Consider the following 21,672-nt stretch of genomic DNA (forward strand, 5'->3'; position numbering starts at 1 on the left):
TCAACAGCACATTAAATGTCCCCTGACACTCTGCTTTTTGGCTGACATTTGATATTGTTTCTGCTGTCACTTTTAAGATTCTGTCCTTTTCCAGCTGTTGAGTTCTGGAGTACTCTGCCTGTTTCTTAAATCAGAAGCATGTAGAAATTACAAGGAAACATGAATGTGGATGTGATTGTGTCAGTATGTCTAATGAGCACTTACTTCCTACAGTTAGAGTCATCCTCCTCCTCCTCATAAGAATAATAAAAAGCAAGAAGAGGGAGGCAGAGGAGGGGGAAGAGGAGTATACCATCAAGCAAGTGAGATGACAATCCCATAGAATGAGAAAAATATTTGCAAACCATGTATCTAAGGAACTTGCATCCAGAATCTATAAAGAACTCTTACAAGTCAGTAATATAAAAATAAATAACCCAATTAAAAAATGGACAGACATCAGCAAGACAGTGTACTAGAAGGCATCACAGTCTCATGCACCCCTCAGGAACAAAAATTTGACAGCCCTCTACAGACAACAGCAGTCTGTGAGAGCCTTGAGCTCCAGGTAGGAGACTGTGAAACCGTGGTGGAATCCAAGACTGAGGAGAGCCATTTTGAGAAGTCAGGAGGTGGCAGATTCCCCAACCATGGTCTGCAGAAACAGTGCTGTTCCCTTGTGGACTCAGCTATAGCCCTGTTTGGCTTTGGTCCTGCCCCCAGCACCATCTGCCAAAGAACTGGGCAGGGGTCTTGCCTGCCCGTGCCCCACATAACAGGCCTGCTGAACTCCATCCTGGCCATGGACCACGAAGTGGCTGGGACCCAGCATCAGCTCCTGTTAGCTGCCGGTCCTGCCTGCCTAAGAACAGGGCAGGAGACATGTCTGGCTGTGCCCCTGAGACAGGCCTTCTGACCTTGGTCCTCCTGCAAATCCTGAAATGGCCCTATAACTTGTTTCCAGCTGTTCTCAGCCATGGTTTGGCAATATTCCTGCCTGCCCAGGGACCATGTGGGGCTCATACCCTTCCATGACCCTGAAGCAGGTCCTGTGGCATCAGTCTAACTGCAGATCCAAAAATGGCTCTGTAACTCAGCTTAAGCCCCTTTCAGCCACGAGCCAGGAAGACTACTGCCCACCCAGGAACATACTAGGAAACATGCCCGTCTGGAGGTAGGCCCACTGATTTTGGTCCTAATGTGGTCCTTGAAGCAGCTCCATCTGCTGGCTCCAGCCCCTTACAGCTGTGGCCCAGGAATGGTCCTGCCTGTCCAGGACCAGAGGGAGGTATGCCTGACTGCCTTCTGCGGCAGGACTGCTGACATCAGTCCAACTGCAGGACCTTAAGGAGCCCTGTGATGCAACTCTTCTCTACCGAGCCACACTCTGTGGGCAGTCCTGCCTACCCAGGAGCCTGGCAGAAAGCATGCCCATTTGTGCCCCTGGAGGCAGGCCTGGAATCCTTGGTTCCAACTGTGGACCCTGAGGCATCCCTGTTGCTCAGTTTCAGCCCCTCTCAGCCATAGTCTGAGGCCAATCCCACCTGCCCCAGGACCCACCCACTGACCTGTTGGGAGCCTTCCCAGGGTCTCAGAGAATGCTACAACTGTCTGCACACCCAGTAACAGACCTGCCATCTGCAGACACTGAAAAGAACCCATGTCACATTGTCAGCCCTAGTGACCAAGGTCCTGGAGGCAGTCCTGTCCACCCAGGGACTAGACAGAATCCACATCCAGCTGACACCCTGTTAACAGGCCTGTTGACCACTTGGTCCACTGCAGACCCAACAGCACTCACATGACCTAGCTCCATATGGCTTGACTGTGATCCTGGAGACAATACTGTCAGACTAGGGACCCCACAGAAGGACTTTACCAGCCAAAACTAGTCTTTAAAGACTTGAAGAGGTGTTTGCTCCTTCAAATGCACAAACACCAGTGCAAGGCTACATGAGTCATGGCTAATCAGGCAAACATGACACCACCAAAGGAAGCTAATAAGGCTTCAGTAACTGACCCCCAAATAATGGAGATCTACAAACTGCCTGACAAGGAATTCATATCATCTTTGTAAAAAAGCTCAATGAAATGCAAGAGAACACAGATTGACAACTGAAAAAAAAAATCAGGAGAAGTGTGCATTAAAAAAATGAGAAGTTTAATAAAGAAATAGCAACCACAAAAGAGCTAAAAAGAAATTCTGGAGCTGAAAAATTCAACAGCTTCAACAGCAGATTCAATGATGCAGGAAGAAGAATCACCAAACTCGAAGGGAAGTCATTTGAAACTGGCCAATTAGAGGAACAAAAAGAAAAAAAAAAGAATGAAAACCACATGTATGTGGTCAGCTAATCTTTGACATGGGTGTCAAAAATAAAGATGTGTATTGGAGAATGGATAGTCTCTTCAATAAATGGTGCTGGGAAAATTGGATATTCACATGCAAGAGAATGAAATTAGATCCTCATCTTACACCATACACAAAAATTAACTTGAAATAGATTAAAGACTCAAATGTAAGACTGGAAACAATGTAACTTCTTAAAGAAACATAGGGTAGAATCTTCTTAATACAGATCTTGGCAATGATTTTTTGAATGTATAATGCTTTTGGATATGACACCATGAGCACAGGCAACAAAAGCAAAAATAAAAGTGTGGAACTACATCAAAACTAAGAAGCTCTGTGCAGCAAAGGTAATAATCGACAAAATGAAAAGGCAACCTAGGGAATGGAAGAAAATATTTGCAAACCATTTATCTGATAAGGGGCTAATATCCAAAATATATAAGGATCTCCTGCAACTTAATAGCAATAAAACAAATAACTCTATTTTAAAAGTGGGCAAATGACCTGAATAGACATTTTCCCAAACCACCATAAGAGATCACCTCACACCTGTTAGAATGGCTATTATAAAAAATACAAGAGATAACACTTATTAGTGAGGGTGTGGAGAAAATGGTACCCTTGTGCTGTGCTGGTGGGAGTGTAAACTGGTACAGCCATTATGGAAAACAGTATGGAGGTTCCTCAAAAAATTAAAAATAAAACTATGACATATTCCACTTCTGGGTATTCAAAAAAAAAAGGAAAACATTAATTTGAAAATATACTTTCACTCCCACATTCATTACAGCATTATTTACAATAACCAAGACATGGAAACAACTTAAGTGTCCACCGATAGATGAATAGATAAAGAAAATGTGATCTGTGTGTATATATATGTGGTGTGAGTATACATATATATACATCTTTACATATAATGGAAGATTATTCAGCATTAAAAAGAATGAAATCTTGAGTTTGACAGCATTGCACTAAGTGAAATAAGTCAGAGAAAGACAAATATCATATGATCTCACTTATGTCTGGAATCTAAAAAAAAGAAGTCATAGGTACAGAGAATAAATTGGTGGATGCCAAAAGGTAGAGGGTGTGGGGTGAGGAAAACAGGTGAAGGGGGGTCAAAAGGTACAAACTTCTAGTTGTAAAATAAATAAGTCATGGGGATGTAATGTACAGCATGGTGACTATAGTTAATGTTGTATTACATATATGAAAGTTGCTGAGAGAGTAAATTTTAAAAGTTATCACAAGAAATTTTTGTAATTATGTATGTGATGGATGTTAATGAGACTTATTGTGATCATTTTGCAATAAATACAAATAAATCAATACATTGTGCATCTGGAACTAAGATGTTATATGTCAATTACACTTCAATTAAAAAAATAAGATATAAGTAGATACTTTCCCTTTTCGTAATTTAAAAAGATGCTTTCGTTTACTTTTATATTATATCAGTTGTGAACATTTAAAATATTGTCATTTTATCCTGCACACATATGTTGAACATCAAGACCTTTTATAATAATATGGAATGGTGAATAGGAAGGTAAACTGGAATTTTGATTTCCCTTCTTGATAAAAACCAAACAAAAAACATATGTCCATTTTACTCTAGTACTCATACCAGCTCATGACAGCAAAAAGTAGAAATCCCCAGAATGTTCATCATGTGATGAATGGATAAACAAAATGTGAAATGTCATTATGAGGGATTATTATTATTCAGCTCTAAAAAGGAATGAAGTTCTGGAACATGCTATAACATGGATAAACTTTGAGAATATTATGCTAACTGGAAAAACCATACACAAAAAGCCATATATTGTATTATTCCATTTATATGAGATGTCCAGAATTGCCAAATCCATAGAGATGGAAAGTAGATTAGTGGCTGCAACTGAAGAGAGAGGGGATTAGGAGTGACTGCTAATGAGTATGGGGTTTTTGGGGGGTGTTGGGAATATTCTGGATTTAGATGATGGTGATGATTACACAAGTATGTGGTTATACTAAAAACCATTGAATTGTACACTTTAAAAGGGTGAATCTCATAGTATATAAATTCGATCTCAATAAAGCTGTTATTTTTTTTAAAGAAGGAGAGTAATAGCCAACATTGGGCACTTTTTGGATTCCAGGCATCAGGCTAAGAACTTCTCCACACACTATGATATTTAATGTTCACAACTATGTGTGCATAGGTACTGTATCATTTCCTCCATTTTACAGATGTGAAAATTGAAGCTTAGTCATGATATTCAAGTTACTTTGTAGTTTGCCCAAGGTTCCAGATGCTAAAGAATCCAAGAATCCAATTTAGAATCTCAATAGCTACCCTGCGCTCTTGACTACTACAGTTTCTTCCTGCCTACATTTCTTTATAATAGCTTTAAGGTGTAATTAACACACCATGTAATTCATCCATTGAAATGAACCACCCAGTCAATGTTATTGTCATTGTTGTCTTAGTATATTCACAGATATATATATATATGCAGCTATCACAGTGGTCACTTATAGGACATTTTCACCATCTTATGAGTCCCCCCATCCCCCAACCAGCCATAAGTAACCACTAACCTATTACTGTGGTGGCCCATGAATACTGCCAGTGTTAGCCATTTCCATCATTGTATTAATATGTTAAAATTTGTGCTAGTTGACGTAAATACAGCCAAGGACTTATGAGATAGCAGGTTTCCTTTTAAAAATGGGTTGGAAACGTCCATTGTTAGAAAAGAGAGTAACTGAATATGATTTAAATGGACTGAAATCAAAGGAGGGGCATTACAGGTGTTGATTTGCCCTGTTTCTGGAATTACCTGCATGTTTTACTGAGGAGGTTCTACTCTAAAGGAAGGGGGAAAGAAAAAGGAAATCTTTTTTTTTTTTTTTTATTGAAGGGTAGTTGACACACAGTATTACATTACATTAGTTTCAGGTGTACAACACAGTGATTCAACATTTATATACATGATAATTCTAGGTACCAGCTATCACCATACCAAGTTGTTACAATATTTTGACTATATTCCTTATGCTATACATTACATCCCGGTTACTTATTTATTTTACAATTGGAAGTGTGTTTATATATATATATATATATATATATATATATATATATATATATATATTTTTTGTGAGGGCATCTCTCATTTTTATTGATCAAATAGTTGTTAACCACAATAAATTTCTGTATAGGGGGGTCAATACTCAATGCACAATCATTAATCCACCCCGAGCCTAATTTTCGTCAGTCTCCAATCTTCTGATGCATAACGAACAAATTCTTACATGGAGTACAAATTCTTACATAGTGAATAAGTTACATGGTGAACATTACAAGGGCAGTCATCACAGAAGCTTTCGGTTTTGTTCATGCATTATGAACTATAAACAGTTCAAATATGAATTTTCATTTGATTTTTAAACTTGATTTATATGTGGATACCACATTTCTCTATTATTATTATTTTTAATAAAACGCTGAAGTGGTAGGTAGATACGAGATAAAGGTAGAAAACAGAGTTTAGTGTTGTAAGAGAGCAAATGTAGATAATCAGGTGTGTGCCTGTAGACTATGTGTTAATCCGAGCTAGACGAGGGCAATAAACATCCATGTATGCAGAAGATTTCTCTCAGAACATGAGGGGGGAGGTTCTAAGCCTTACCTCTGCTGCTCCCCATTTTCTCACCAGATGGCCAGCTGTGACTGTGCCTGTCTTAGGTTGTTCCTCCCTTGAGGAATCTTACCCGTCTCTGGCTAACCAGTCATCTTCCGGGGAAGAAAAAGGAAATCTTGACTGCAGAAAGTATATTTTGCTTCGAGAAAGAATACAGAGATTGTCAGGAACTTTCTTTGCCTTTGAAATTGGCACAATGCCCTCTAGCTAAATGGTTTTGTTAAGTGGCTTTGCTAGAAACCTTTCCTACCCTACTTGTCCTGAAGCTACTGCTTTTCCTCCTGACCCTCTTGACTTCAGTTTGAGTATATGTCTTCCAGTTAACAAGTAATTTGGGTGAGTGTCAAAAGGTAACTAGTGTCTCCTGGGTTACAATTAACCTAAAAATTAAAAGGTGGAGTTTCAAATCCTCATTAAGTATAACAAAAACATAAAAGGGAGTTTCTGAATTGGAGTTGGATTTAGAAACTCACCTTTGCATTAATGAAACTGACTATACTTGACTATGAACCAAGCTAGGTATTTGAGAGAGGATATATCTTTGAGGAAGGATATATATTTTGAGAGAGGGTAGGTAGTATAGTTTAGTGGCGATTAGTGCTTTAGGCAAAATGAGTAGAAAGAAATTCTTTCTAGGAGCCTTTTTCTGTGATCCCACTCACAGTGTACATACTAATGCCCTTAATTTTAGTTGCTACTAATTTCTGAACTATGCTAATGAGTGTTACATTATTTGGATTAAGAGTTAATGTTTTCTCATTTATCCTGGCCAGATATTTGGCCACATCCTATTTCCTGAGAAATTTTCTTGATTTATTTTTAAAGGTACCATAATAAAAACAGCTGGGGTCTCTAAAAATGATTTATAACGAACTCTTACAGCTTAGTAGTAAATTCTAACTGATCTGTGTTACTCAAAATGGGTGCCTATAGCTTGTCAACACTGAGCTAAAACTGGGAAACAAAATTGTTATTGTTCTTATTATATACACCTTAAGCACCCATTTTGTGATTGGTATACCCAAAGCATGATGAATGCTTAAAATATTGAGTATTTCAGATATGTCAATGTTTATTTTTAAATTCTAAAAATTGGTTCTAAAACCATAAGGTTCTTACTCCAAAATAGCATTTAGAATCGCATTTTATGGAAGTCTGTGATCTGTAGAAGCAGAAGTACATAAATATCATAGTCATCTACTGAACAGGAAACATTTCAGAGGGACTGAAAAACATCACTGCTTTTTTGCAGTATTTAAAACTGAAATCCCACAGATGAGCATCGCTTCTCTGGGGTATTTCTATTAAGTGATGCTTGGATAGTAATAAGACTCATTTACCTATTTAAATGTATTCCTCTTACCACATTCCCCAACACACACACACACACACACACACACACACACACACACACTTGCATGAGCAAATATGGTGTGGGTTCCATTGTCTTAGCATTCTCAGTTACCTGGCTTTTAGGGAAGTTCATTTGGGGGCATGGAAGGATTTAGAGGTGAAATGAAGATGACTTCACTGACCCACACTCAGCAGGACATGTCCCTTGAGTTTAGAAATACAGATGGCTTTGCCAGGTCCTCTGTAACCTGTGGCACACATTTCTGCAGCAGCTGGTTGGGGTTAGGCTTTCTTCTGATCCATGGAACAGAGAAAAGATACCTGGCCCATCTGAAGATCAAACCCCCACCTCCGCCTCATTAGTGCTGGGCTTTAACCAACAGATACGGAATTACAAAAGGAACAAATTGCAAAGGGCAACTAGGAATTTTGTGGCTCTACGACAGAGATACAGTGCCAGTGTCCAGGGCATTTTCTTCTTCATTAGGAATGCCTCTGAAGGCTCACACACTTCACTTCTTCCAAAAGTCATTTAAGATATCTCAAGTTGTAAGGTTACCACTGGATTCAAACAGACTGGAGGTTTTATGACTGAGGTCAAGAAAAGATTTATTTGGTGTGAGAACATGAGCAAACTTGACTCTTTAAAATAAGTGCATACAGATAAAAATAACACCTTCTAAAAGGGTAGTGTTTTTGTTCTTATTTCTTCATCCATCAGTGCATCTGTAAAAAGTAAGCACATTTGGTTACTTTGTGGACCTCCTCTCAATTTAGTTTATATCACCAGAAATTAATTGGCAGTATTTAGAATTTGCTTTTTGTTCCTGTTTTTAGTAGTACTCCTCCAATATTTGTTTTTTTCCAAATGACCTCCAAATCAGGAGTGCAAATATAAGAACTGGTTGCTCTGCTTCTTCAGGAGAAAAAAAAAATGTTTCTTCAGAATAAAAAAATGTTTCTTGTGTTTATAAATGAAAAATGGTATAATAATGTATATGGAGGGGTTTTTTTTAGTTTAAATTATATTGAAATCGATTGATAAAACTGTTTTGGCTTAAGCTGAATTGAATGAGTCATTGATGTGCTCTAACCTTTTACAATAAATGAAGAATCTGGCAGTAGAAAACAATCTGAAGCTGACGGGTGATGATAATTTACTACCTTGTCTCTTGGGAAGCGACTATTTTCTAGTTGCACTGAAGTCGCAATGATGGTCAGAATTTCCATTGACAAGGGTTGTGCCTAACTGGCTTAGTCATTAAGGAATGTGGGCTTTCTGAATCCTGAATGTAGATTTCATAATTTCCCTGCATTAAATACTGATCAGCTATAACCTCAGGTAGTAAAGCATTCAAGAGTAAAGGAAAGTGGAAAAACAAACAGGGTTCCAACTCCCCGCATGGATATACACATAGGACTAGAGTATGGTCACAAAACCAGAGACTGCTATATAGCTTTGAGATTAAGTAAAATATTAGTTTTAGGTCTATGTCAGAAATAAATTTATAAAACCCTAATCATTAAGAAATCAATCACTAGTAGAATACTAACACTAGTGTGAAGATAATTTTAAAAGTAGTTGTCATATTGTTTAACAAATTTGAAATTATACAAGATTGGGTAGTATGCTAGCTTTCTATTCCCCCAAAGGGTTCAGGTGCCATTTAATATAAAAGATCCTTGTATGAGGACTTGGATTTAATGGAAAGATGTGAATGTTTTCTAGGCTGATAATACGTCACAACCTGGGATTTACATAGTCTCCATTGTGGTTAGTGGTGGATACTTAAGCTAGAGATGTATTTCCATTTTAATTTCAGTTTATTAATGAAGATTCCATATGATATGATGATTTTTAAATCTCTGTAATTTGATAGATACCTACTAAGGTCAAATTAACCTGTTCCTAAACTTTCTACAGATGTGATTTTCTTGCCTGTAATACCCTAATTTGTATAGTATGCTGACCAACCAGTTGTTAAACTCTAGACCTGAACCTGGCTTTTGACACCTATCATCCCTCCAGATGTTTCTTAAAGGTTAGTGTCTAGTCAGGGTCTTGAACTTTGTTTACCTAATGATACCCTCTTCTAATTGGTCAATCATACTTCTTTTACCAGGCCCATTTGGAATACATTATAGAAGAGGAGGGATTTCAGATCAGTGCCCTCTCCCCTAGTACCTGCATATTTTTCTTTTCTTTGCTCCCCAAACAGCTCTCACCTACCCCACTATGGGAATTGCATGCCAAATTACAGTTAACTGTGTTGACATATTTTGTCTGATTAGTTTATCCAGTCATTTTTCTGGTTTCTCATTTGACAGCAAAGTTGTAAAAGGAAGGTTATGTTTTAGGTTGGCTCAGGAGTGAGAGGAGAAAGTCTGAAGATGATACTTTGTCCATTCTGCTATTAAATGAGAAGATCATGTAAAATTACTGGTGTTACCTGCTAAGATAAACAAGGGGAAAGGTACAGAAGTAGGGAAACAGGACTTAGAAGGAACAGCAGGTCTATGAAGATCAACATCGCCTACTTACTGTTCTGCCCGAGCCTGACTCAAACATTTAGAAGTAACTTGGCTCATAACTGCCATTCACATCAAGGTATATTGCCCTTTGAAACTTAAACTGTGTCTAATTCCATAATGTAGAGAAATTAATGAACAACCTCAGCCTTCAAGTATTCTTTTCTCTAAGAGCACTGAAGTCATACTTAAAGCTGTTGAAAAGAACCATTAGTTGAAGTACAGGATGTGTCCAGATATGAGAGGTTTTATTATCCTGTGAAAAGTACAACAAATAAGATAATCTTTAAAAGTCATTAAAGCACACACATTCTACTTGACCCGCTATATTTACATTAGCTTTGCCAGCATTAACCCATGTGGTTATAGTCTATTCAATTTTTTTCTTCTACTCTTTCTCCCTTTTATCCTTCTTACTTTTCCTACATGCTTCCTTCAGTTATTCTCAACACTGCCAAGCTAAAGGAATATATTCTCTTTAGGTACCATTTGAGGGATGCCATGAGATTTCCTTGTTAAGAATGACTCCCCCACTGTCCTGCACCTGGTGCCTGAAATTCCCAGCATTTTGGTTATGGTTTGTGGCTAAGGTACTAGCCTCAAAAATAAAACATAAACAAGGCTCTGTAAGGATAGTATGTATGTCCAAAGCAAGAACATCCACATTTATTCCTGAGAAGGCAAAGGAAAAACAAAATGTTCCATTTCCTTAAGACCTATACAGAGTTGAAGGATCTTTGAGGTCATCCCCAGTTTTTAATTAAAGTTGGATTTATTTTTGTTTCTTTTTTGTTTCTTTTTAGAATCCTTTCATTAAATGATATTTGATATGAAGTTTCATGAATAAAATAGATGAGTGGGTGAATATTAGGGCTCACCTTCTCTGCTGGTTATCAGTTTTATGGAAGCTTGGTGGTTCCATGGAGTTTAAAATGAACTCACAGTCCCAGAGCTCTTTTATGGAGAAAACATTACTAGGAGCAAAATCTTCTGATTCCTAATCCTGTATTTGCCATCTACTGAACAGTCCCAGTGATTACTCTGTCCTTGCACTCACCCAAATTTCTTCTACTCTGTGGAAACCTTTTTATTAACATGCTACAAAAATAATACTGCCTTAGTATACTAAAGAGTTAAATGGCAACCATAGGGAAAATAATCCAAAAGGAAAGGAAGAGTGATTCTGAAACAGAAACCTTCCTGGCAGGGTCTACAATTTCTAAGAAAATCTCTGAAATACAGTTGACTATGGAGACTGGGTAAAGGTGCTGTACGTAGTATCGGTAATTTTTATTGTTTTAATGACTCCTCATTTGACATTTAAGCAATATCCAAGTAAAGTGGCCTTTAATAGAAAGGGGAGTGAATTGTAGGTCATGATTCTCCCAACTCCAGGAGATTACTTGTGGAAAACAAATAGCAATATCTGGTGAAAACCAGTTTACTGAGGTCATGAGCCTAAATTTTATTGCAAAGCTCCAGATGATGAATAGCATCAATTTTTTTCCTTCAGGTCAGATTTTTAACATCAGAGGACAGGATGTAATATACGGTAAAATAGATGTAATCAGTGAATCCAAGTAGAACACTTAGTGTGCAATGAAACACTGGATTGAAATGGAATCTCATTAATCAGAATATGCTATACTAATTAGGAGGACAGTTGATATCACAACATGCAGCTAGTGATGTCTTAAAGTATTGTAACTGATGCAAGTTGCCTATATTGAGCACTTGAAAGGGTTTTTGCAATGGATGGACTTTTTCAATTTCCCAGTTTGTGGGGCCTGCAGTGTGAGTGTTAGAGAATTCCTGACCATGAGACAGAGAAAGAAATATCGTATCATAACATTTTATGGTCCTAACTATCATAGAGTTCCAATTATTTGATCTTTGTTGTCCTAAGCTTCTACAGCTTTGCCTTCCTCCTCTTTCTGGAAGAGCAGGCAGGCGAAGATCCAGACTTTGTTGGGGCCTGAGGTTTATACAATTTGGGGGCCCCTCTTCAAAAAAAGAATACAAGATCACAAATGCAAAATTTGGTATGAAAGTGAATATTGAGAAGGGGCCTATGCAATGAAGTGCCCTGAGGCTTAAGCTTCAAGGTAAATTCACTCAGGCATGCAGAACACACCCCTAAATAATTTAGTAGTTGATCAGTGAAGGAGAGGGAAATTCTTCAAAAGCCGCAACCCTTTGATATTGGAAGGGTTTTTGATATGTTAATGACATGTATAAATACAAGTGACAAGATCGCAATCATTTGGTCAAAGACAGAATTATAATGCACAGTTTGATAAGATGAGATCTAAATGAGATCAATTAAACTTTGATAGGGCTGTGACAATCTGGAATGTCTTTACATAGTGCATCTTGAGGAATTTAGTTGCCATTATTTTAAATCACTAATAGTACATTTTATACCAATGAAAGGGGAATTAGCAAGAAATACACTCAGTCTGATCAAGGTTAATAAGAAAAGCTCAACATTTTCATAAATGCCCTCTTAAACAGATGGTCTTGGTCTTGTGTAACATGTAAAATGAAATCTAGGATTAAAATAATGATTCATTTTTAAATCTGTGATATAAACTATAATTTAATCTAGAATTGCTATACTTTTAGGCATCTGATTTGATTGGGTAGTTCATGAAATAATAGCATCTAGTTATCTTCAGACTCACTAAGAACTTTTGTGCACACACTTTTTATCCATGAGTTTCAGGTTTAACTATGTCTGTTTTTAATTCATTGGAAGCTTAATTTAAGGCCTGCGTCATGACTAGCAAAAATTAGAATTATACTGATTGTTACTAATGGTGGATGAACACAATTAACTCATGCTTTTGGGACCAGCCATATAGCTTAGGGAAGCATTTGGTTCCCTGAGTGGTACTATTTGAAGGGCACTACAGGATCTGTTTGCAAGAGTGTCCCCCCACTCTGTCTTGAACGGGTGCTGGAAAGTTTCACTATTTTGGTTTTGGTTTGGGGTCAAAATCTGCTAGAAAAACATCTGGCCTCATCTTATAGCTATCCATGCCAAATACGAAAAACTGACAAAGGCTTGATTATAAATCTGCTTCAGGTATATAGTCAGGAGGAAGACGATGAGTGTTAGTGGAATGCATTCATAGGCACACAACTTGAATGCAGGGATAGTACAAGTGTGATACACTGGCTTATTAGAAAAGAGATCTTAGTTCTACTCCTTCCTGACTTGGATATTAGGTATGACTTCAGCAAAGTTCTGAATTCTGTAAGCAGTCCCTCTCTGCACATGTAGGAATTGGTTCCCCCCTATAGCAAAAGTCTGTTTATTTACATACATGGAGAGCATCAACTTTTTTTCTCACTTAGCCTTCTGGAACATTAACCCAGAGTTCTTTAAACTGAGGTCTGTAAGCCACTGATGATCCTAGCAGTCATCATTTGCTGCTGTACTACTACATTCATATTCCCTTTCCCTTTTTTACCATTTGCTTTTGTCAAAGAGGTCTAGTTCAATTACAATCGTATTGTGAGCTAAAAACAAATTGAAAAATGGAAACTTTATCGGCTGCCTTAAAATTTTAACTTGAAAATTGCCTACAGTAGAATGTGTGGCATAATTTGAAACAGGTGTGAATGGCCATGTGCCTGTGACATCTATTGCATATAGTTGCATGTGGCCCTCAGAAAGAAAATATAGTAGAGTTCTCAGTTTAAATAGCAGAGTGTGTCATTTGCCAATAATAGCTGTTAAAAGCAATAAGGTGATTTTATAAAGCAAATATATTTATGTAGCACTTACTAGGAGTTGGCACTGTTTGAGTGCTTTAAGATTTACCTATTTAATCTTGATAGCACATCAGTGAGGTTTGGCACTATTATCTCCATTTTACAGATGATAGAATTGAGACACAGAGATGCTAAGTAACCTGCCTAAGATCACAGAGCTCCAAGTGGCAGATGGGAGAGTTGAACTGTCTGATGCCAGAGTCATAATGAGTAAAGTAGGCATAGTACGGAAAACAAAGGAAAGCTAAACTATCAAAGGGCATAGAAACATCTCTGTAAGTAGCCAAGCAAGGCTATTTCACACCTAGAAAAATGTACTCTATTAGAACCTCACCCCCCCTGTTCTGAGAGAAATCTTCTGCATACGTGGATGTTTTATTGCCCTTGTCTAGCTTGGATTAACACATAGTCTACAGGCACACACCTGATCATCTACATTTGCTCTCTTACAACACTAAACTATGTTTTCTACCTTTATCTTGTATCTACCTACCACTTCAGCATTTTATTAAAAATAATAATAATAAAGAGAGAAATGTGGTATCCACATGTAAATTAAAAAAAAAAAGAAAAATGTACTCTAAAGCATATATAGTTATGAAGAGCCACTTACAGCGATAATCTACAACAGCGGCTAGAATGAGACAAAGGAAATGTGAGACAAACATGGCTGGGCAAAACTGAAAAACAGGACCATGAGGTTCTATTGTCTTACTGGCTCAGCTTGCTGCCCTGGGAAAATGATCACAGCCCTTACAGAAGTACCCCTGTGAATGTGGTGGTCCATATGCCACTGTGAAACAGATTAAGTCCTTCCCTATTTGATTCTGTGGGATGGCATGTGGAATACAAGGTACCTGATCACAGAAGCCTGGGAAAACGTAGTGCACAGTACTGAGAACATTCCAAGAGCCCAGAGAGATTAATTTATGAGGACAAATTAGAAGGATCAGTTATGTACAGCTTGGCTAAGTAATGACTAATGAGAAAAATGAGGACTGTCTGTAAGTATCTGAAGAACAAATATACCAAGGAGAAGGGATTTACTTGGTTGGGTACAAATAGATGAAACTAGAAACTGGTTGAAATTACAAAAAGGATCATTTTGGCATAATAATGTATAAAACTTCTTGACAGGTGATATCTAATATACTGTAAAATAAATTCAGAAAATAAAAAAGGGCCCAGTGTAGCCTTTAAGAATACCAGCAGCATTTACGGGAGGGTGCCGTGATGTATGTTAAGAAGTATGGTCTAGGTTAATAAATGCTGTGGTTCTCCAGTATGATATCCCTTAGAGTTGGGAGAGTCACTGCCCATCCTGCCCAGAACAGCACAAATTCAGGTTGTTATGTTTGACATCCTGTTGCCATGTGACATGCCCAGTAGTTTCTGTGCCTGGTTCTCTGGATAGATGTCGCCACAGGAAGAGAGGAGACACCAAGTGAGAATCAAAACCTGTTCTCTTGAGGGAGGAAGTATTGTTTCCAACAGAGACCAGATGCTGGAGCCCAGGAGATTAGACATTGCAAATTGGGCATTTTACTTCATCTAATAGGTGTTCACTTACTATTCATGGAATGAATAAACAGATGGATGAACAAACCTTACTGAATCGAAATATCCTGATCTATAAAATATGGTTAGCAACAAATAGATCCCCATTAGCTGTATTTTAAAAATAAACGAATGTATGTGAAGCCTGACAAAAGGTATATACTCCATAAATGGAAGCTAGTATTATCTGGTGCTCAGCGAACTGGTACAGAATGATGTTTAAACGCTTACTTTGATGACTCCCTGTACTTGCACCTGTGATTTTACCCACCTCAGCAGGAGGATGTTGACAGAGGTCATAATACTTAAACATAATGCTTCAAGCTGAGGGAAGCCAGGACTGCGGAATGAATCGCTACTGAAGCATTCGCTTCTGGATCCAAATTAATGTCATTCTGTACAGAGTGGAAGCCTGCTGATATCACGGAAAAGGAAAATAAATCACCATGTTCCACAACATTATTCTGGTAAAAGAAATTAAGATTATTTTATACTGTAGGTAGTCAAAGCATTTTCCTATCTTTTTGATACTCTGTCACTAGATACCATCCAGGTTCATTAAACCGAATGTCCCAGCTGGCCATGGAGATATTCCCATAGACACTCTAAGTGTCCGTGGGCCTTGCTGTACAGGTATTCCCACTTTTCAAAAGTTGGCATTACACCACTTTACTTTTATGAAAGACCTACACTAGTACCTGTTTTCACTAGCCAGAAAGAAATCTGAAGAGGATTTCCACTTTCACGAAAAAAGGCGAAAAGTGCCAACAGCGTTCAGCACTGGTTTTACTGCAAGCCTTTAAAAAGGAAGCGTGAACCCAGAACAGTGAGAGGGGAGCTGCCCAGTTCCATCCCCGGAAACTGCGCTCAGCATCTCAGCCTCAAGCCGCCTGAGCTTTGAAATGTGTCCGTGAGAAGCTGTGCTTTATCTCGATTTCTTTTGTGCATCCATTAGCAAGATGTGTCCTAAGGTATCAGAAAAGTGTAAGAGAGGCTGTGTTTTGGGTCTGGGAACGCTCAAAAAGGTTGCCATATAAATTCATGGTAATTGCTTCTTCCCTTTACGCCGTTAAGGTTTACAAAAGGTTTCATAGGAACGCTCTACTTTCAGGTAGCTGGGGAGAGCTGTCCAGGTGAATAGAAATGTATTGTGTCCTAATCTCTCCCCAGCACCCTGTATTATAGTTGAAATCTATGTCATCTGTGTCTTTCCGGTTCCCCTTTACAGTTCTTTGTACATTTTGACACCTTAACTCACAAGGGTTTCTAACTTAAGTGTGTTTTAATTCTCAGATGTTTAAAATCAACACAAGTATGTTGCGAAACCATGATGCTTTATTTAGGGTGAAAATCATTTTTTTTAAAGATACAGCAGTGGAGCTCTCAACAAACGCATCCTTAAAATGAGTATAACAAAAGCAGTACCAAGCCCAAGTTACACTCAAAGATAAATCAAGGGTCAATAAAAAATTTTGACTAAGTGCCTACTTGTGTATGATGTTGCTAAGACTTAAAGAATACATCTGCATTTACTTAGTGAAAATTGAAGGCGTCTCTGTTTGTGGAATGTCAATTAATAAGGACCTGCCGTCTTAAAATGAGCCTGCATTTTAATTGTTGATGTGGCATTTTAATAATGATCCAATTGTCCTTGTAACCGGATTACTAGCCCTTCATCTCCAGAGTAGCCTGAGAGATAATACATAAAATAGTTCCTGCAGTATTTTTTATAAATTAATCCATTGAGAGTGACATGCTATTGTTTCTAACAACACACCTTCTCCATTCACAAGGGATAGGCCCTGAGACCTTCTTGACACCCCACATCCTCAAATATCACTCTGGCATATAATTTCCCTCATAAAATGCAGTAAAGTATAACTGAAAAATTTAACAGACCCTTTTCTGACCATTAATGATTCTATAAATACAAGACTAAAGTCATTTACAAAGCCATTCTCTGGCTAAGAACTAGCACTTTCTTTTCACTGCCAGTATTAGCACTAGCAGTTGTTTTTCTTTTCAGGGCCATTTTTCAAGAACTAAAGTTAACTTTTATCACTTCAGTAGAGTTGCTACATATACCCCAACACACAGAGAAGGGCACAGAGTTTAGATGCTGAGCAGTTGGCCAGCTCACCCACTAGCTATACCAGCTTCAGTATACCAGCTCTCAGTACCAGAGATCCAAATTCATGTGTCAGCAACATTGCAAGTTACTACAGGTCGTGGACTCAGGGAGTCACTTCATTGGAGTTGAAAGTGCAAATGTTAAACCCATAAATTCCCATGGTCTGCTATATTTACCAGTTTAATGGGCTTGGAAGTTGCTTTTCACTGGTAGTTATAGCAGAGTATCAAAAGCACCTGAGTCTTTTATTTTTTTTCCCTTGGTCTTTCATTTGTAATTACATATTTTTTATATTAATACTGTTTTTATTTTTGTATTGGAATATAGTTGATATACACTATTGGTTTCAGATGTACAACACAGTGATTTGATAATTATATGTACTCCTAAAAGCTCAACACAGTAAGTGTAGTCCCCTGTTACCATACCAAGATAATACATTATTGGTTCTCCTCTCTGTGTTGTATTTTCATTCCTATTGACTAATTTATTTTATACTTTGAAGTTTGTACCTCTGTATCCCCTTCACCTATTTCACCCAACCGCCATCCTCCTCCCTATGATAACCAACAGTCTCTTGTCAATATTTGTGGGTGCATTTTTTTAAACCCCACATTTAAGTGAAATCATATGGTATTTGTCTTTCCATATCTAACTTTTAAGTTAGCACAGTACCCTCCACATCCATCCATTGTCACAAAAGTCAATGGTTCCTTTTTCATGGCTCAGTAATATTCCATTTTCTGTATGTACCACTTCTTCCTTATCTGCTCACCCATCAATGGGCACTTGGGTTTCTTCTGTATCTTGGCTACTGAACATAATGCCACAGTGAAGTAGGTGTGCATATATTTTTTCCTATTAGTGAAATGCTCTGTTTTTATTTTTTATTTTTTATTAAGATATCATTGATAGACACTCTTATGAAGGTTTCACAAGAAAAATGATGTGGTTATTACATTCACCCTTATTATCAAGTCACCCCCCAAAACCCCATTGTAGTCACTGTCCATCAGTGTAGTAAGATACCACAGAGTTTCTTCTCTGAGCTACACTGTCTTCCCCATTGCGATATATATTTTAATTAAGCTATCATTGATATAGAGTCTTATGAAGGTTTCACACGAGCAACATTGTGATTTCAACATTCACCCATATTATCAACACACCCCATTGCAGTCACTGTACATCAGTGTAGTAAGATGCTATAGAGTCACTACTTGTCTTCTCTGTGCTGTACTGCCTTCCCCATGACCCCCTATATTATGTGTGCTAATCGTAATGGCCCTTAATCCCCTTCTCCCTCCCTCCCTCCCCACCCACCCTCCCCAGCCCCTTCCCTTTGGTAACCACTAGTCCCTTCTTGGAGTCTGAAAAGCACCTGAGTCTTAATAGACTCTTGGTGCTGTTAGCAACTCTACAAAGAAATCTAGAAGAATGTGTTATGTGACAAGTACTAAACACCAACACTGGCCTGTGTACTGCTATCATGCTTACTTCTTGATACTCCCAAATATAGTATAGTTTCTAGTAAATTTTATTTTACTATTAAGAATTTAGAGAGCATCCTGTTTATCTGAAAATTAGATGCTAAATAGTCGTACATATAAGCACTGCCTATCTACTATATCCAAAAACTGCTTGGCACTATAGTGAATAAAAATATTAACATAAAAGCTTTCATTTATTGGTCACTCACCATATGTCAGAAATTAAGCAATCCCTTTACATGCATTATCCTGCTACTCCTAATGATGAGCCTATGAGGAAATCTCCTTGCCTTTAGGGAGTCTGTAATGTTTTGAAGGAAGTGGTAAATCACAAGTGCTACATCTGGTTAGTTCCCTAGGATGGCCTGAGAGGTATACTGGGTTTTACCCCAAAATATTCTAGAAGTCCAACATCCAGCTTTCTAAGTCAACTGTGTTTTCTCTTTTCACAAACCAACCAACTTCAAATTTCTGTTAATTCAAGTAGATAACTCTGAAGTTTATCTACCTTTGTATATCTACTTTTAAAGGATTTGTCAAGAATATTAAGATATTATAGTAAAGACTTAATCTTCACTGGACCAATATGCTTTGGTGCTTTTTATTCCAAAGATTTCCATTGCACATAATAGGATCTATACTTTGTATTAAAGTAGATCATACAATCCTGTTGGACTGGTGGTAGTCTGTGAGTCTACTGTAATCCTGCCACAGATCTTTAATCAAAATTCTCATTATTTTCCTTGGGAGCTGCAAGCATGAGACAGTTCCAAGCTTGTTCCTTTAGAGCAAGCTCAACTTACAGAGTTAGAATTTGTTGATCAGTGCAGATTGATGCCAACTCTTGCAAATGACAACTTTTGGTCTCCTGCGTCCTCTGGTGTATAGTTAACTAAGAACAGTATAACAGAAAATCCTGCAAAACCAAACAGATTGCAGAAGTCTAGCATCTCGGATGGTATGTAGATTTGTTGCTTTTCCTGGAGGACTCTTCTTATCTGTGAAGCAGTGAGGCAGATAAATCAAGTCGTCTAAGTAATACATTGTCTAGGGAGTCAAGAGCTTTGACTTTTAGTCCAGGCCTTGGCACAGACTATGTGACTTCCACCAAGTTACTTTATCTCTGGGGGTCACGGTTTCTACAGCTATTAAATGGGATGATGATGTCTATCTCATAGTGCTATTATAAGGTTAAATGAAAAAAAAATGTGTTCCCTTCAAAAGAAAGGCACAATACACATCCAAAGTCATGTTGTAAGATATGCACACATGTGTTTTTTTCATTGTTGGCATGTATAATATTTGTCATTTTATTTAGCTTTGCAGCTCAACAAGAGGTATAAATGAATAAAATTTGGTTATAAACAGAGGGAGAATATTGTGCAGATGAGCTGAGTAATGTTTTCTTCTGCAGTGTAGGCAGTTTATGATTGTTACAGTCAGGAAAAGGGTATGAAGAAGGAAAGAAAATCTGCAGTTATTCAGCACCCATCTATATAAGGCAAATTGTTCTATAGTAAACCCCTGGTTCAAGAGAAGGAATTGTGGCTTCAATGCTTTACCAACCCTTTTTTGTTCCCCTGTCTCCTACTACTTATTGCCAGAGGCCTGCTTTCTTCACTCCAAAATGTCAGAGCTGGCCCTAAGGAGGTTTAGTAGGCTCTATTGTCATAGCTTTGTCTTCTTCATTGATTTCAAAATGCAGTGAGGGTGACATGATAGCTATCGAATTATCCCGCCCCTGGATGATATAGTATACATTGAATTTTAGGGTTTTTAAAAAAATATGTCAGAAGTTGGTAGATCTTTACCTAGTACTTCCATGTTATCTGGACAAGTATTCTATATCACAAGGGACTTATAGAATATAACCAATGTGCTCCTGACATCAAAGAGTTTATAGGTTGGGATATAACATTTTTATGCATGACACTTATGCCATCTTACCTTTGAACCAATAAGCTCATTGAGGCCATGGACTGTGTCTGATTCATCTTGGGGTCTTCTCACATTCTGGGAGAGAGAACTCTTCATGTTATGGGACTGCCCCACCCTTTGCATGGTAATTATTATCCCTGGCCCCTATATACTAAATGGTAGTAGCATCTCTCAGTCACTGTAACAACCAAAACCACTCCCACACATTTCCAAATTTGGGACTACCGTTCCTCCAACTGAGAGTCACTGTTTTATAGCCTCATAGATGTTACCTTGCACATGATTGGAACTCTGTTAATACTTTCTGAAGGAAGGAAGTCATAAGACACACCACTGAGGAATAATTCAGCAGAGCACAGTCACACGTAAGCATCTTTGAAACAGAATACTAGTACATTAGGGTGCTGGGAAATGAGACTGGGTTATGTTGTGCTGTGTGAATTATTATGTTTGGCTGTGCCTTAAAGGAGAGGTAGGCTTTCAAAACTGAATGGGAGAGCAGCAACCTCTGTAAGAGTAACAGAATTAAATAAGAACAGATTTTGGAAGGAACCATGCTTATTGGGTTGGAAGACTTGCAGGACAGTATAAAGAATGTTGGGCTATGGAGGAGCGGACAGACTGTAGACAAATGCAGAGTCTCAACTTGATCTTGTAATCAACAGGTTGCTACCAAAAGTTTTTTGTACAAGGTTATAACAAGATGGAGGTCTTACTTTGTGAAGATGAATTGGGTATTTGGATATATGTTGGATGTAAGAAAGCACATATGAGAGACTGGTGACTAGTTAGGAAGTTATTACTACAATCTAGTTGAACAATATGTCATTCCCTCTTCTTTTATTATTTGTTTTCCCATCCACAGTTTTC

General features: G+C 37.9%; 1 protein-coding gene across 2 annotated transcripts in view; it reads left to right on the forward strand.

The window, feature by feature from the left end:
• Nucleotides 1-21,672, forward strand: part of TENM1 (teneurin transmembrane protein 1) — a 735,522-nt gene that overhangs the window by 148,349 nt on the left and 565,501 nt on the right. The window lies entirely within an intron of this gene.

This window comes from Manis pentadactyla, chromosome X (genome assembly GCF_030020395.1).
Source record: "Manis pentadactyla isolate mManPen7 chromosome X, mManPen7.hap1, whole genome shotgun sequence".
Classification (NCBI taxonomy): Eukaryota; Metazoa; Chordata; class Mammalia; order Pholidota; family Manidae; genus Manis; species Manis pentadactyla.